The sequence below is a fragment of the Rattus rattus genome, chromosome 9, assembly GCF_011064425.1.
Source record: "Rattus rattus isolate New Zealand chromosome 9, Rrattus_CSIRO_v1, whole genome shotgun sequence".
NCBI lineage: Eukaryota > Metazoa > Chordata > Mammalia > Rodentia > Muridae > Rattus > Rattus rattus.
The window spans coordinates 39463186-39477685 of record NC_046162.1 but is presented as its reverse complement, the minus strand read 5'-3'; the positions used below and the strand labels follow the sequence as shown (position 1 = coordinate 39477685).

Below are 14500 nucleotides of genomic sequence, written 5' to 3'. Positions count from 1 at the left end.
TGACAGTCTGTCTAATATTCCAGATAAAGACACTCCTCAGGAGAAAGTAGATGTCCTCCTGTGGTCTGCCTCCTGGGAGGGACCCATGCTGCCTGTTCTACAGGCTACTGTACTGCCCTTGGTCATACAACTCCAGCTCCCCAAAGCTCTTTTGCCCGTGAGAATCTGTTACCCATTTGTTAATGCGTGGCCCAGTTATGCTGATCGGCTTTAAATATCAATGCCGCACATTTAGAATCACCTGGGAAGTGAGTTGTAATGAGGAATTATCCACATCAGATTGGCCTGTCGGCATGTCTGTGAGGGATTGGTCTTGATTGTTAATTGATATAGCCCAGTGTGGGGGCACCATTTCCTAGCCACGGGGTCCTGAGTAGTCTACATATTGAGGAATTCAGCCAAACAGAAGCAAGTAAGAGTGAGTTTATTTTCTTTTTTTCATTTCTGTTGCTGTAACAAGGACCCTGATAGAAATCAGCATAGGAGAAGACATGACTTTTTGTTTTGGCTGTGGTTGTACCGCTTGAGTCCTTGCCATGGCTTCCCTGCAGAGATGGACTATCACCTGGAATTATAAGGAAGGGAAACAAAACAAAAAGCCATGTCTTCTCCTGTGCTGGTTTCTCTCAGGGTCCTCGTTACAGCAACAGAAATGAAACAAGCCATCAACCTCATCATCAATCCGGTTCGGTCACTTTAACAGACCCCATAGCTCTCTGATGCTGATAGGTGTTTTGTTCTTCACAACAGCCAAAGTGAGGTTTTGAAGAATCAGGAATCAGCCACACCCAGGACAGACAGACAGGAAGGGAGAAGGACCAAGATGGATAATAAAGATGGCAAACCGGCTTTTTCTTCACCATCCTATCCTGAGACAAAAACCTAGTGGGCTTTTCTCTTAAATCGGGGCCCCTTTCAGCTTGTTGGTTCAAGGCTGGTCCTTGAGTTGGGGGCCTTTCAGATCTTCTTTCTTGGTTTAAGCCAACTAACCCAAAATTAGGGGAAGGAGATCCATCCCAGGCCACTCAAAACATGTAAAATCCCTAGCCCTCCATATGTGGGTTGTGGACTCCACTCTCTTCTCTGCAGGGCGTCTTTCTTGCCATGTGCCTTACTGTGTGAACATATTCACTTTTAATAAAGTTTGACACCTCTTGTTGCCTACTTATGAGACTTTCCCCACCTTGTAATCCTTTAATTGGAGAAGAAAATAAACCCAAATGAAGCCACCTAGACAGCAACAGTCTCATCACCCAGTCTGGTTTAGCATGGGCTCTACTGAGCCGGCAACCCAGAATTCCCCTTTAGTCTTACAGTTCCCATCCTTTGACTCCGCCTTCCTGCTCTAAATCTCCACTTGGCTATGCTAGATTTAGAACTCACTGAATCTCAGCTACAGCAAGACACTTGATGCCACTGTGCCTCCCTTGAATGGAGTTCTCAATGTCTCCAGCTGCACCAAACAATATTTTTCCTTTAACATCACCCACAACTCTGAATCTCCACTGTCCTATCTGTCAAGTGTGGAGAAGACCTGACTCAACCCTTAAGTTAGTGTGCAAATAATAGTGGTCCCTGGGCTCACCAAGGACTCACAGCTCTACTGCTGACTGCCTTCCTGTAAGTTCTCTCCTCTGAAAGATCAGGTAGTACTTCATGTAGAATATTTGCTTCCTGATAGATCCCTGGGATTTGTTTTATGGGTCAGATGCAGGTTGCCCTCTAGACCAACAGCAACAACACAGGGCAGTAGCTGCCAAGACCCAGCTCTGCAGAAATGATAATCCTTTTATTAAGACCCATATTCTCTTGTGACCTTTAAATTGCAGTGAGAGCTCTCGCCAATGCAGGCCTTGTGGAATGGCATGCTGGAGTGGGGTTCTTTTCCTCTCTAGTGGTCCTCTCTGGCTAGAGTAATCTGGTACCTAGGCCATGAATCTATAGCAGCTTGAGCAGGAAGAGAGGAGCTCAGGACATCCGAGCTAAGCCTGTTTAAGACTGGAGTGCATTGTAGATATTCTTCTGTGTGTGTCTAGAGTCTGTTCCTTGTCTAGAACACAACTGTTCCTAGTAGACACTGTATCATGAGAGATGATTGGGGGAAGGCAGGGTCTTTGTGACCCAGCCCAGTCAGAGGGAGCAACAAAGACAGTATAAACCTCCATCTCCACCCTGACCTGACTTCATCCTTTGGAGGAAGAGTCTGTCAGTAGGAGTCCAGCTCCTATCCCTTAGAGGACATTTGCAGGGAAGGGAGAACAAATCCAACATAAGGGTGGGGCTTCTGACAACACCAAGTGCAGACAGATGAAGGTGTTAGTAATGGCAGGTTCACATTGGTACAAACATCTCCACCCAGTACCATGTCTTCCAGATGGTCACTGTGCACTGCCAAGCTGGATGGAGTCCATTGTTGAGGGCTCTCTGATCTCATGATCCTACTTTACTTCCTTTTTTATGATGTTTTTGTATCTAGTATCTTGGAGAGGTGCTGGTCACAGTAGGCAAACTTTTTTAGAAGAAACACCCCTGAGTCTTGCCCAGTTGCCTTTATGACTGGCTCTGCAACCCGTGATAGCACAGCCAGGAAAGTGAGGGGCTCTAGAATGTTCCCCTGACCTTGGGAACTTATCTGTCAGTGCCCCATAGTGCTAAGCATGATATTACTCTATGCATAGGAAGTCATGGCTGCCATCAAGCAAGGTGAAGTGTTATGGAGTTTGTGACCACCGCCTAGGAAAAAAAAACATAGACTCAATCTAATTTTAATTAAAAGATTTATTAACTGCTAGCCAGACAACAATCTCTGAGCTAACTTTGAGATTGCCAAGAAGGAGGGGTATGAGAAAGGACTTTTAAAGGGGAAAACCACAGGAAGATCTTCAATATCTATGCAAGGAAGTAAAAAGTGTTCTGTTCTGCCAAGTTAAGTGATAAAGGCAGTTCAAAAACACCCTTTGGGTATCTGTAAGAGTGGTACAGAAGCGAAACAAAGAAAAAGCAGTTAGTCATATCATCATAACAAATAGACAGCCATGGTGGTACATTTCGGGCAGGGGTCACTGAGTCAGGGTTACTGGGAGCTTATCTTCCAGGGACTGGAACCAGAGACAAACTGGTGGGTACCAAGATGGATGCCTAGCATAAAATGGCTAAAGTCATATCAGAAATTAGGGCTTAGGCCCTGGAAGAGAGCCTCTGTACTTCTCTTCTTTGCTTTCCCCTGTCTCCTTCCCTTTCATCGATGGTCCTCCCACTCCTTTGGTGAGGAAAGGCATTTGGGAAGGTGGAGACAACCTGACAGTGTGAAGGATCAGGCCATGCCAGGTTTTCAGCATGGAGGTCCATGCTGGCTGGAGGCTTACATGATAAGACAAGAAGAAGGTTGAAGCATCTGAGGTGGCCCTTCTATGTTAGTTTGGCTTTGCCCTTCCTGGATTCATCCAGGATGCCTTGGTGGCATAGAGGTTTGTTCCCAGGAACTCTGTGTGTGCTCTTGGCTGAAGGGAAGAAAGCTTGAATGTGAGAGAGTCTTGCTGACAACTCCCTGAACACATGGTCTTAAGGCTTCAGAAAACACTTGACTTCCCAGCATGAGAATCTTTTGACTCAGACAATGTGGGTCCAAATCCCAGTCCTGTTTTGTGGCCTTCATGCAGTGACTCAGGATCTCTGTGCCTCAGTTTCCTCAAAAGCTGAGAGTCTCTTGTGGGTGTTTATGAGGCTTATGCAGTTATAGGAGAAACACAGAGCAAAGGGTGCCTGGGTGCCTAAAGCTTTCAGAGTGATGGCTGCCCTCATTGAGACAATTTATTTAGCATCTACTGTGTGCCTTCCCCGTTAGGCAACAATGAAGGGGATCCACCTTCATTTCAAAGAAAAGAAGTGAGAAGACAGAGGCAGGAACTTGAGTAGGAAGTCTCCTGAACAGGCTTTCCAGGAGGCATGAGAAGAGGACCTCATTCATCCTGGGCCAAGGACAGGAGAGGGAACCCAGGTGTTCCCGTCACTGCCCATCACTGACTAAGCTCCCATTTAAGAAGGATCTCACTGTACCAACTGATACAAGTCCTTGGAGGCCAGGTGGGGAGCCTGGAATGTTCTAGGAAGCAAGGCTGCTAGAAAGTGCAGAGAAGGCTGAGACACAAGGCCTCTGGACTGAAAACTCCCTGGAGGAGAAGTCAGTAGACCACTCTAAAGGCCAGAAGACACAGCATCGCAGCATATCCTTCAGAAGGAAATCATGCCCACCCCCCTTGCGGAGTCCCTGAGCCAGACAGAGAGGGGACAGTCACATAACAAGTGTTCATAAGTATCTCTGAGCCACCAGAGCTAAACAAAAGGAAAGGGAGGGTGTCCTTTGCCATCACCAGTGAGGGAGGTGGCTTCTGTACCTGGCATGAGGTGTGTGGGTACACTGTGGAAGGAGAGCATGGGGCAGATATAGAGCTGGCCAGCTGGGCACAGGAGATCAGGCCAAATGGGAGTCCTGGGGTAAGGGCCAGCTATAAGAATCACTTGCCACTCTGTCTTCCAACACCCTTCATATAAGCGCTGATGTGTACCAGGCACATTTATCTACAGATTCCCACTAAACCACCCTTTGCATTCAGAAACCGAAAGGCAAGCCAGGCAGGGTGCAATTTTCTTCATAACAGTAGATTCTCTGTAAAGCTTGAGTTCAAGGATAAAGAATATGCCACCCATATACACACAATGTTTCCAGCCATGAAGAGTGATGGAGCTATGCTGTCAGTAGTAGAACAGACACAATTAGAGGCCACCGTGCACAGCAAATCAAGGCACTATCAGTCAGGTTTCACCTTTTCTCTCATTTATGGGTCCTAATCTTTATAGGCACATAAAATGATACCTGGGTAAAGGACAGGAAAGTAGAATTGAAACCTGTGAGGGACAATGGGGATTAACAGGAGAGATAGGGCAGTGATAGGGTAGGAGGTGGAGTGGAAGGCAAATACTCAAAGTACAGCACATGCTTGTGTGATGAGTGCCTTAAGTAGCCTTGTCAAAATCAGTCAAGCATTTTGGTCACTTACACACAGACAGTTTGGCATTGTGGTTAGCGAGTCATGTATGTGGATAACAGATAGGAGCCCACTTTGTTCATAAAGCTTCTGTTATTCCTTCAGTACAATGACATCAGTCTTTTAGAATATCAAAAAGTCTTTTCTGTTTAAAACCTCTCTAACAAGCACACGATACATCCAGCTGGTTTTCCACTCTGCCTGCTGCCTAGCAGAGCCTCTCCAGTGCGCTCACCTTGCACCTTCAGAAGCACAAAAGCTCACAAGAGGCAGACTGCTCTGTGTGTGTGTGTGTGTGTGTGTGTGTGTGTGTGTGTGTAAGTGCGCACACACACATAAACATGCAGACACACACGCACACAACATTGTAGCCTATCTTCTTTCTTAGATAGAGGGAAAATGTTTAATAGACCCCTAATTTATTATTTGACCAGCTAGCTCATCCTGACCACACAAACTGACAGTGTTTAAATCTTTTAAATGGTCTTCATTTATATATAAGAATATGAAGCCAAAAATTAAGGAACTTCTTTCCCTGTCACAATCTCACTGAGACTTCTGAGAAGACCGTGTAATTCCTCCTTGAACGGAATGTTCCTCCTGAAGACATCTCAGACATTGGCTCTCCTCCATCTTTCCCGTAATTTCAAGTATATTTTTAGATGGTCCCAGTAACAGTTGCTATTAAAATGCTATACTTTCTGTATCTGCATGTTGTCAATGGTCAGGACAAAATGTACTCTTGATGCATGGCTAGACTTTCATGTAAGCAAGTATGAGTTGATATTTACAGAATTAAGTGGAAATTGTAATCAAAACCAGGCTACTTCTCAAAGATTGCTTTTGCTTTTCTCATGCCTGTGGGGCTGGAAGAGTAAGCAAGGCAGAGATGACTGCAGGACCTGAGTTAGGTGGACAGCAAATGTTCATTTAGAGGTAGTGAGATATTGATATGAATGAAAAACAAAAGAACTCCATGAGGAAAGAAAACATTAAAAACATGTCTTTTGTCACAGGGTCACATTAGGTAGCCTTGGCTGGCCTGGAACTTACTCTGCAGTCCAGGTTCTGATACATAGGAATTGTGCATCTTCATGAGAAGGAGTGTAAGAACTGGATGTGTTTACGTGTCAGTAATGACCAAGTAGGGGCTACACATTACTGTATCCTTCAGCATTTTTCAGTGATCTGAGTTGGAGCTTTCACTCATCATCCTTCTGGCTTGTTTTGTTTTTTAAGTGTGTACTTGAATGTTTTGTTTGTGTGTATGTCTATGTACATGTGTACCTGTACCCTCAGAGGACAGAAGAAGGCACTAGGTTCCACAGAACTGGAGTTACAGGAGGTTTGTGAGCCACCATAAGGGTGCTGGGAACCTAACCCTAGTCCTCTGGGAGGGCAACAAGTGCTCTTAACTGCTAAGCCATCTCTCCAGGCTCTCAGATTTATCCTTAATATATTGCCAAAGCTATAAAGAATTTTGTCCACATGGGCAGTCTAAAAGACTGCAAAAGTTTACAAAGACCGTCTGGAAAGTTGTGCACTCGGATATATTGCTAGATATCTCTTTGCCTCAAATCGCAAAGCTCAGCATCCTCTTTTTTCCCATTAAGAGATGAGAAATGATGGTTAGTTAATAAAGCAATTCTTGACTCACGAGCATGAGGAATCTGAGTTTGAGCCCTAGAACCCACACAGAAAAGCTGGCTCGGCTGTGAGCCTGAAATCTCAGCACTGGAAAGGCAGGGACGGGGGATCGCTGAGGATTACTGGCTAGACAGCCTAGGTGAACTGATGAGTTCCAGACTTGTGAGAGAGCTAGTCAGAGATCACTGCAGAAGAGGGGTGGGGGATAGAGAGAATGTAACAGCCAAAGGTGGCAGATGACCACAAGGAAACCACATAACCTTACACGGCAGGGCAGTTACACATAATGAACTCACAATGCTGTGCCGCCGTTCACCAGACCTGTGAGAGCCTAAACAAGACAGAATCTCTTGTGGAGGAGGGAGACAGGCGTGAGGTTCAGTCCCTAGCAGAGGAGCTGTTGTTAGCTGTTGAGAGAGGGTCGGCTTTCTCTAAAAGTACAGCCATTGATAAGCCAAGCCACACACCCAAGAATGTGTGAATAGTACAGACTGGTACTGATGTGGGTGGCAGACACAATACAGAGTGGGGAAGAAGGGGGTGGAGGAGGGAAAATACACATGATCAAAATACATTGGACCAAATTCTCACATAACAAATTAAATTAAGAAAAAGGAGAAGAGGAAGAAAAAGAAAGAAGGGAGAAGGAATAAAGAGGAAAGGTAGATGGAATCTGAGAATGACATTTGAAATTTCCTTCTGGCCTCCACACACATGCATGCACATGTGTGTACACACACACACACACACACACACACACATACACACACACAGAAGCAAAACGGTGTGATCATTTTGGAAGTGTCCAGCTGTATCGAGCTGTTTCGATGATAAATACGAAGCTACAAGTAGTCATCTACAGCAGAGAAACTGAGTTGCTCTCATGTGGAGAGAGTGTAAACAGTCATGTTTACCCTCATTCCCTGAGACTCCATTTCTCACAGCAGAGCTAAGCCTATGGAACCTGGATGAAAATGCAGGTCAGCACACTCTATGGCCGTGTGTACCATGTATACAGACTTTACATGAAGAAACAAGAAAATAAGAGGCTCCGTGTGACATCTAAAACCCTCTTTAGTCAATGTGTTCCTCTTAAGATTTAATGTTGTGGCTTTTTTTCATAATTTTGATTATTATAATGTTTTCTTTTTTTACCATAGAAAAAGTTGATTCCCACCTTCAGGTTGACTGACATCTTCATAGAAGTGGTCAGATAGCCACCATGGTGGCTCACACATCTCATCCCAGCACCCTGGAAATGGAGGCAGAATTGAGTCAAATTTAATGCCAGCATGGGATACAAGGTGAGTTTCCAACTTTGCAATACAACATGAGATCTTGTCAATAAAAATCAATCAATCAATAAGTAGTAAAATGATGTTGACCAGACATGTGTTTTATGGTTTTCAGAGCCCATTTCCCCATTCATCATTTAATTGTTGGTATGATAGAGTATTAACCAAAACACAAGGACAATCCCATAGTAGCAAGTGTACCGTGTTTTATTTGTAGCCCATTCAATGGTTTCCATGGTTTAGTTTAGAAAACATGCATTTTGGGGTACACAGGAGTCCTTCATGGTAGTGAATAGGCTTTGTTCAAGGTTCTGAACTAGTCCCCCCAACCAGGTCTTCTTTCTTGAGACAAAGTTGCTGTGAATCCCTGGCTTTTCCGGAATCTAGGCTGACCTCTGCCTCGAGTGCTAGGATTAAAGGTGTGTGCTCCCACTGCCTGGCTGCTCCAACATTTCTATGTGTTAGGGTTTAAATCTTGGCTCATACCCGGACAGAACACACCAAGCCAACATGGTTCCACATGAGAGAGGTTTAATGAGAAGAAAAGTAGAGGAGGGAAAGGAGGTCCACCATGGGCATGTGGTGGGAAGAGGGAAGGGAAGGGGGGAAGGGGGCAAGAACAGAGAAGAACAAAGAGCAGAAGAAGTAAGAGGGAGAGAAGGGGGGCAAAGCAGCCCCTTGAATAGTCAGGCTGTTGCTAGACAACTGTGGGGAGCAGAGCATGCCTAACTGCCTGATAGCTGTAAAGTGGGCTGTAGATAGAATACCAACTTATGACTAAAAAAACTTTCAGATTTCTAAAATCATTCCTTTAAAAGGATAATAAATGCAAGGCACACCTTTAATTTCAGCACTCAGAGACAGAGGAAGGATCTCTGTGGAGTTCAAGGCCAGCCTGGTCTTTTTTCCAGCTTAAGACTGTATGGTGAGGTGCCCCCCAAAAAAAAAAAACAAATTAAAAAAAAAAAGAGGACAGTACATGTAGAAGGAAAACCAATAGTATTTTTTTCAAATGTGATAATGGAGTGCTGGAGAGATGTCTCAGTACTTAAGAACATTTGTTGTTCTTACAAAGGGCATATAGGTTTGGTTCCCAGCATTTACATGGTGGCTCACAACCAACCATAACTCTAGTTCTCAGGGAATTGGATGAGCTCTTCTGAGCTCTGTGGGTACCAGGTTTCCATGTGGCACACATACATATGCACAGCCATAATAGTCATACACATAAAAAAAATCTAAAAAGATTTAAAGTATGGTATTGGCTAATTTAGCCTTATAGCCCAGTCGGATGACGAAGGGAACTGAGATTTGTACTATATTCAGTCACTTTAAGTTCATCTCTGTAAATCTGGGGGCGCTGGTATTCTCTTTGGAGTGGGCAGCCTCATTAGTGAGCTGGTGTTGGAAGGCACACACCCCAACTCTGCCTAGCAGAAGCTAAGTGAAAACTCTGCCCTGTGAAGCCTGTGTGCACCGCCATTGCTTCAGTTATATTCCACGCTGCTTAGCACTTCGTTTAGGATATCCTCCTACACTAATCCCAGGCCCTTGGAAACCATTTTCTCTCAGCTGGTTCTGTCTTCCCACGTAGCTCTCTACCTTCCAGGAGTATTAAGTGACCATCACTGTCCCTTCCTCTTACCTGATGTCACCACGTTCTTCAAATTCAGACCACTACTTTTTACTGATCTCTCTTTAGACAAATAAGCAAATCCCATCCTCTCCTCTATAAAATGGCATCAAAATACACACACTCCATATCCTATAGTGAATAAAGTACTTCTTGTTGTGTGTTGGTGCTCACCTCTGCTCACAGTTCCTTCCTGCCGTATCTTGGGCTCTGGTTAGCACTTCCAGTAATCATTTATATTTTTAATATACTAATTGATCTTCCCCACAACTGTTTCAATGTACCCAGATGCTTAAAACCTTACGGTTGACAAAAATACAACTGTCCCTGCAGTAAGATTTTCTCCCCCCTCACCTTTAAAAAGCACATTTCTCAGGACAGCTATATACTTACACTCTCGCTTTGGTTTCCCACCAGCCATTCCCTCCTCCCCGTCACTCTCAATAATGAGGCCACCACTCTGGCAAAGGGAGGGCAGCAGTGTCTGTTCTGAGACACTTGTCTCCATCCTTGTCTTGCCTGCCGACAGCCTCTTCAACCATAGCAGGAGTCCCCCAGCTCCTACCCCTGCCACCACCACCGTGGTTGCTCACAGGCTGGGCTTCCTCTTCCTCATACCTCACATCATGAAACTCCTCCATGAGTGACCTTTTCTCCACTGGTTTGAACTCTCCACCAGCACACTTTCTTTGGCGGATTATATCACTAAACCTAAATTCAAACCTGTTTCCTTCACAGCACCAGCTGCTGCGGTGGCCTTCTGGGTGTGGGGGGTCATTGTCTTGTTTTTACACATCACTGAGGTTTTTAACAAAATCCCCGACTGCCTATACACTACCCTTGATGATCATTTACAGAGTTTTAAAATTCTTCGGGGCTTTTACCCTATGCCATCCATCCCTGCTCCTCACCAAACTCTCCTCTGCACTTGCCCGGTGCCTCCATGTCTTCTGTCCTCAGTGTCTGTCTTCTGACTGACTGCTCTGCTCAGTTTTCTTCTCACTGAGAAGTGGAGGCTGGACTCCCCATCCCCTGCCCCCCACAACGTGTGTGATCTGTGTGTTAAGCTCATAGGCTGATTCCTTCTCCAAGTCTCAACCCCAGCTTATTGTAACTGTTTCACAGTGGTCAGCTCTAGATGCTCGTCAGAGGTTGCGTTGTCCCACTCCACCCCCTGCCAGAGCATCAGCCATTAACAAAGTCTTTCCCTGGCTTTTTTGTATACCCTGTCCAAACTGTAGCACTGACCTGGTACAGGTCAAGGGATCAAAAATATCTTCAGGGTTAATGAGTAGATCAGTGGACAAGACTAGCTCAGACCTCCTAAATATCGTCTGAATTAAGAAAATAGCTCCTAACTTTAATCCCAGCACTCAGGAGACAGGGGCAGGTAGAACTCTCTGAGTTCAAGGCAATACTTGTCTATCTAGTGAGCTCTAGGCTAGCCAGGGCTCTTTGTCTAAATAAATAAATTCATTGCCAGGCAAACCGTGGTGGCACACGCCCTTTTAATCCCAGCACACAGGAGGCAGGAGGCAGATCTCTGAGTTTGAGGCCAGCCTGGTCTACAGAGGGGAGCTCCAGAATAGCCAGGGCTACACAGATAAAACTGTCTCAAAGAGAAAACAGATGAAGAAGAAGAGATAGAGGAGGAAGAGAAGGGGGTAAGGAGGGAAGACGGAAGGAAAGCAAACAAATGGGACAATAAGTGAAGCCTTGAATTCCAAGATATAAGGATCTATGGATCTTTCTTTTTTCCTCCCTATCTTTGTTTTTGTTGTTGTTTGTTTGTTTGTTTTCCTTTTCTAGAAAGTCATTAATTAAAACACCTTAAAATTTTTGGTTATAAAAAAAGAAATGCTTGGCACCACAGAAACTTTTACTTATTCTTTCTTACCGTGAGGGCATTTCAAAGTTTTATCTTTTCCCATTCATTCTTTGTACAGCTACTGAATAACACCAAACTTTGTGTTTTAAAAAGTCAGTCTTACAGTGCTTTAGAGAAACCGTGCCCAAGCTCCACAGGGGGAGAAACAAATGCTAGTGCTTGAAGCACTGTGTGTTCAGGGTCCCTATTTAATGCTGACACTTCCTTTCACTCTGGCTCTGTAGACGCCACACTTTGTTCTCACGAGTTTTCTAACTGCCTCTTTGAAGTCTTTGTTCCTCAGGCTGTAGATAACTGGGTTCAGCAGTGGGGTGATCACAGTGTAGAAGACAGAATGACCTTGATGAGCTCAGGGACAGATGCGCATTTGAGCGCACATACATGGAGATCATGGTCCGTAGTAGATGGTGACCACGGCCAGTGGGAGCCACATGTAGAATGTCTTCTGTCCTGCCGTGGAAGCGTAAAGGATTCTCAGAATGGAGGACACGAGAACGAGGACACGAGGGGTTAGGAGGAACAGATGCAGAGCATATGATGGACAGGTGGACAAAGATGGCTATTTCTGTCACGAAGACGGAGCAGGACAGCTGGATTAATGGAGGTGGAGGTCACAGAAGAAATGGTTGATGGTTAGCCCACAGGTCCAACTTAGAACTGTAGTGGAAGGCAGGAATGTGCCCACCCCTGTCACCCAGGAGACTGTTACCAGAGCAGCACAGTTGCTGCACCTGAGAAGAGAGAGTGGAGCGGTGGTAGATGGCCAGGTGTACCGGTCATAAGCCATTGCGGCAAGGAGGAAACACCAGTAGCAATCAAAAACACAAAGAAGTACAGCTGGGTCATATACAGGCAGGGAAAGATAGGCATGTGGCCCCAGGTGGCTGTTGACAGCAGCAGGGGCACCGTGGTGGATGTACCAGATCTCCAGGAAGGACAGATGTTGGAGGAACGTGGTGGATGGGAGCGCAGGCGCCGGATCCTCACTCACTCACAGCAATGATCACCATGTTACCCGTGATGGTGGAGGAGAGATAGAAGCACAGGAAAATGGCAGAGGAGGGACTGCCACTACAGAAGATTCCGAATCCTAAGAGCTGAAACTCAGTGACCTTGGATAGGTTTTGGGGCTCCATTTTCTGTGAAGGCAGAACACATTTTGAAAAACACTGCGTACAAGGCATAAGACATTCGCAACGTTTGATGTTTGGATTCCAAGAGTTGGTCCTCTAGTAGTTTGAAACTAGTGTGTAGTGTGTTGGGTACTTGTCTGACAAAATGCAACTACCGTGAGGAAGGGTTTGTTTGGGATCACAGTTGGGAGGTAGTTTATCATGATGCTGTGGTAGTAGGAGCGGGAGGACCCATTGTCTCCACAGTCTGGGGGGGAGGGGAGTTCACTGCTCTTCTTTCTCCTTTTATTTATCCAAGATCAGTGGATGGTGCTGTCAGTCAGAGCGTCTTCTCAGCTCAACTGACCTAATCTAGAGACTCGCTCCCAGACATGCCCATAGGTGTTGTCTGTTTGATGATCTAGATGTCAAACTGGCAGTCAAATTGCATGCAAGTTTTCAGAGGGACAAATGTGTTAGTTCCAGCTTCCTTTGCAGCACATTTTGTTTATTTGCTTTTTTTTAATTTTAAAGGCACAGAGTCTCGCTGGGCATCCAGGTTGGCCTGAAATTTACAGCGTCTGCTCGGCCCCAACCAGCGCCATGTGCTGAGGTGTCCACTGCCACTCTCAACTTCAGCCACAAGCTGAACAGAGATATTAAATCCTGAAAGATATTTATCAAGTTCTGTTTCTTTTGGTTTGTAGAAATATTGAAGTCTCTCAGATCCAAAGACATAAGAAGACATATATGTAGTAGCACACACAGAGGACAGAAGGACAGAAGGACAGACAGAAGGAGGCAACTGCAATGGTCTGAGATGATGGGTGAGGTAGACAGAGTGGGAGATCTGCTTCATAGCAACATATCAAAAATAAAAATGCCTACCTTAAATGAACACTTTTATGTTTGACATCAATAACATTGGAAAAATCTTAGAAACTGACAAACACAACAAAACTTGATTAAAACCATGTGGAAGAAAAGGGAGAGAGAATGCACTCTGAGGTCCTGGGAAAGTCTGTTCATTCTTCCTTTAATAACATTTTACTGACAATATACTGTGTGCGTGTACATGCATGTGTGTGTGAATATTAGTATGTATGCATGTGTGAGCATGTATGTGTATACATACGTATGAGCATGTAAGCATATATGTATGTGTGTATATGGGTGAGCATGTGGTGAGCATGTGTGAGTGTATGTATATGTGAGTATATGTGTGAGTGTGTATATGTATGGGCATGTGTGAATGTGTGTATGCACGAGCACGTATGAGCACATGTATGTATGTATGTGTGAGCATGTATAAGTGAATGTATGTGTGTATGTGTGAGCATTGTGAATGTATGTATGAATGAGTGTGTTTATGTGTGAGCACATGTGTGTGTGTGTGTGTGTGTGTGTGTGTGTGTGTGTAGCTCACTGATCAGTTTATTTCTCACACCCACAAAGGCCCTTCTTTTTACCTATTAGGTAACACACTCACCACTCTGACCCTTCTTCTGTACCAACATCCAACATGGACAGACACCGTGTACTTTTATTTAAACTCATTGTCAAACACAGCAAAAAGTCCACACTCACCTGCCATACCTGAGCTCTGTGCCTCTAATGGAGTGGGATCCAGCAAAAGTGTTAACTCGGTGGGAACCAACAAAAGCATTGTCACATTAAAATCGGTAAAGGAGGAGGGGCTGGGGAGACGGCTCAGCAGTTAAGAGTGTGTAATGCTCTTGTAGAGGACTGGAGTTTAGTTCCCAGTACCAAGTCAAACAGCTCACAGTTGCCTAGAACTCCAGCTCCAGGGTATCCAGTGCAGGCACCTCTACACACACACACACACACACACACACACACACACAGAGACACACACACAC

The 14500-nt window shown here is 45.0% G+C and overlaps 1 pseudogene; it reads right to left on the bottom strand.

Annotated features, from left to right (window-relative positions):
• Nucleotides 1-11692: 11692 nt before the first annotated feature.
• Nucleotides 11693-12644, bottom strand: LOC116909565 (annotated as a pseudogene).
• Between the last annotated feature and the right edge of the window lie 1856 nt (nt 12645-14500).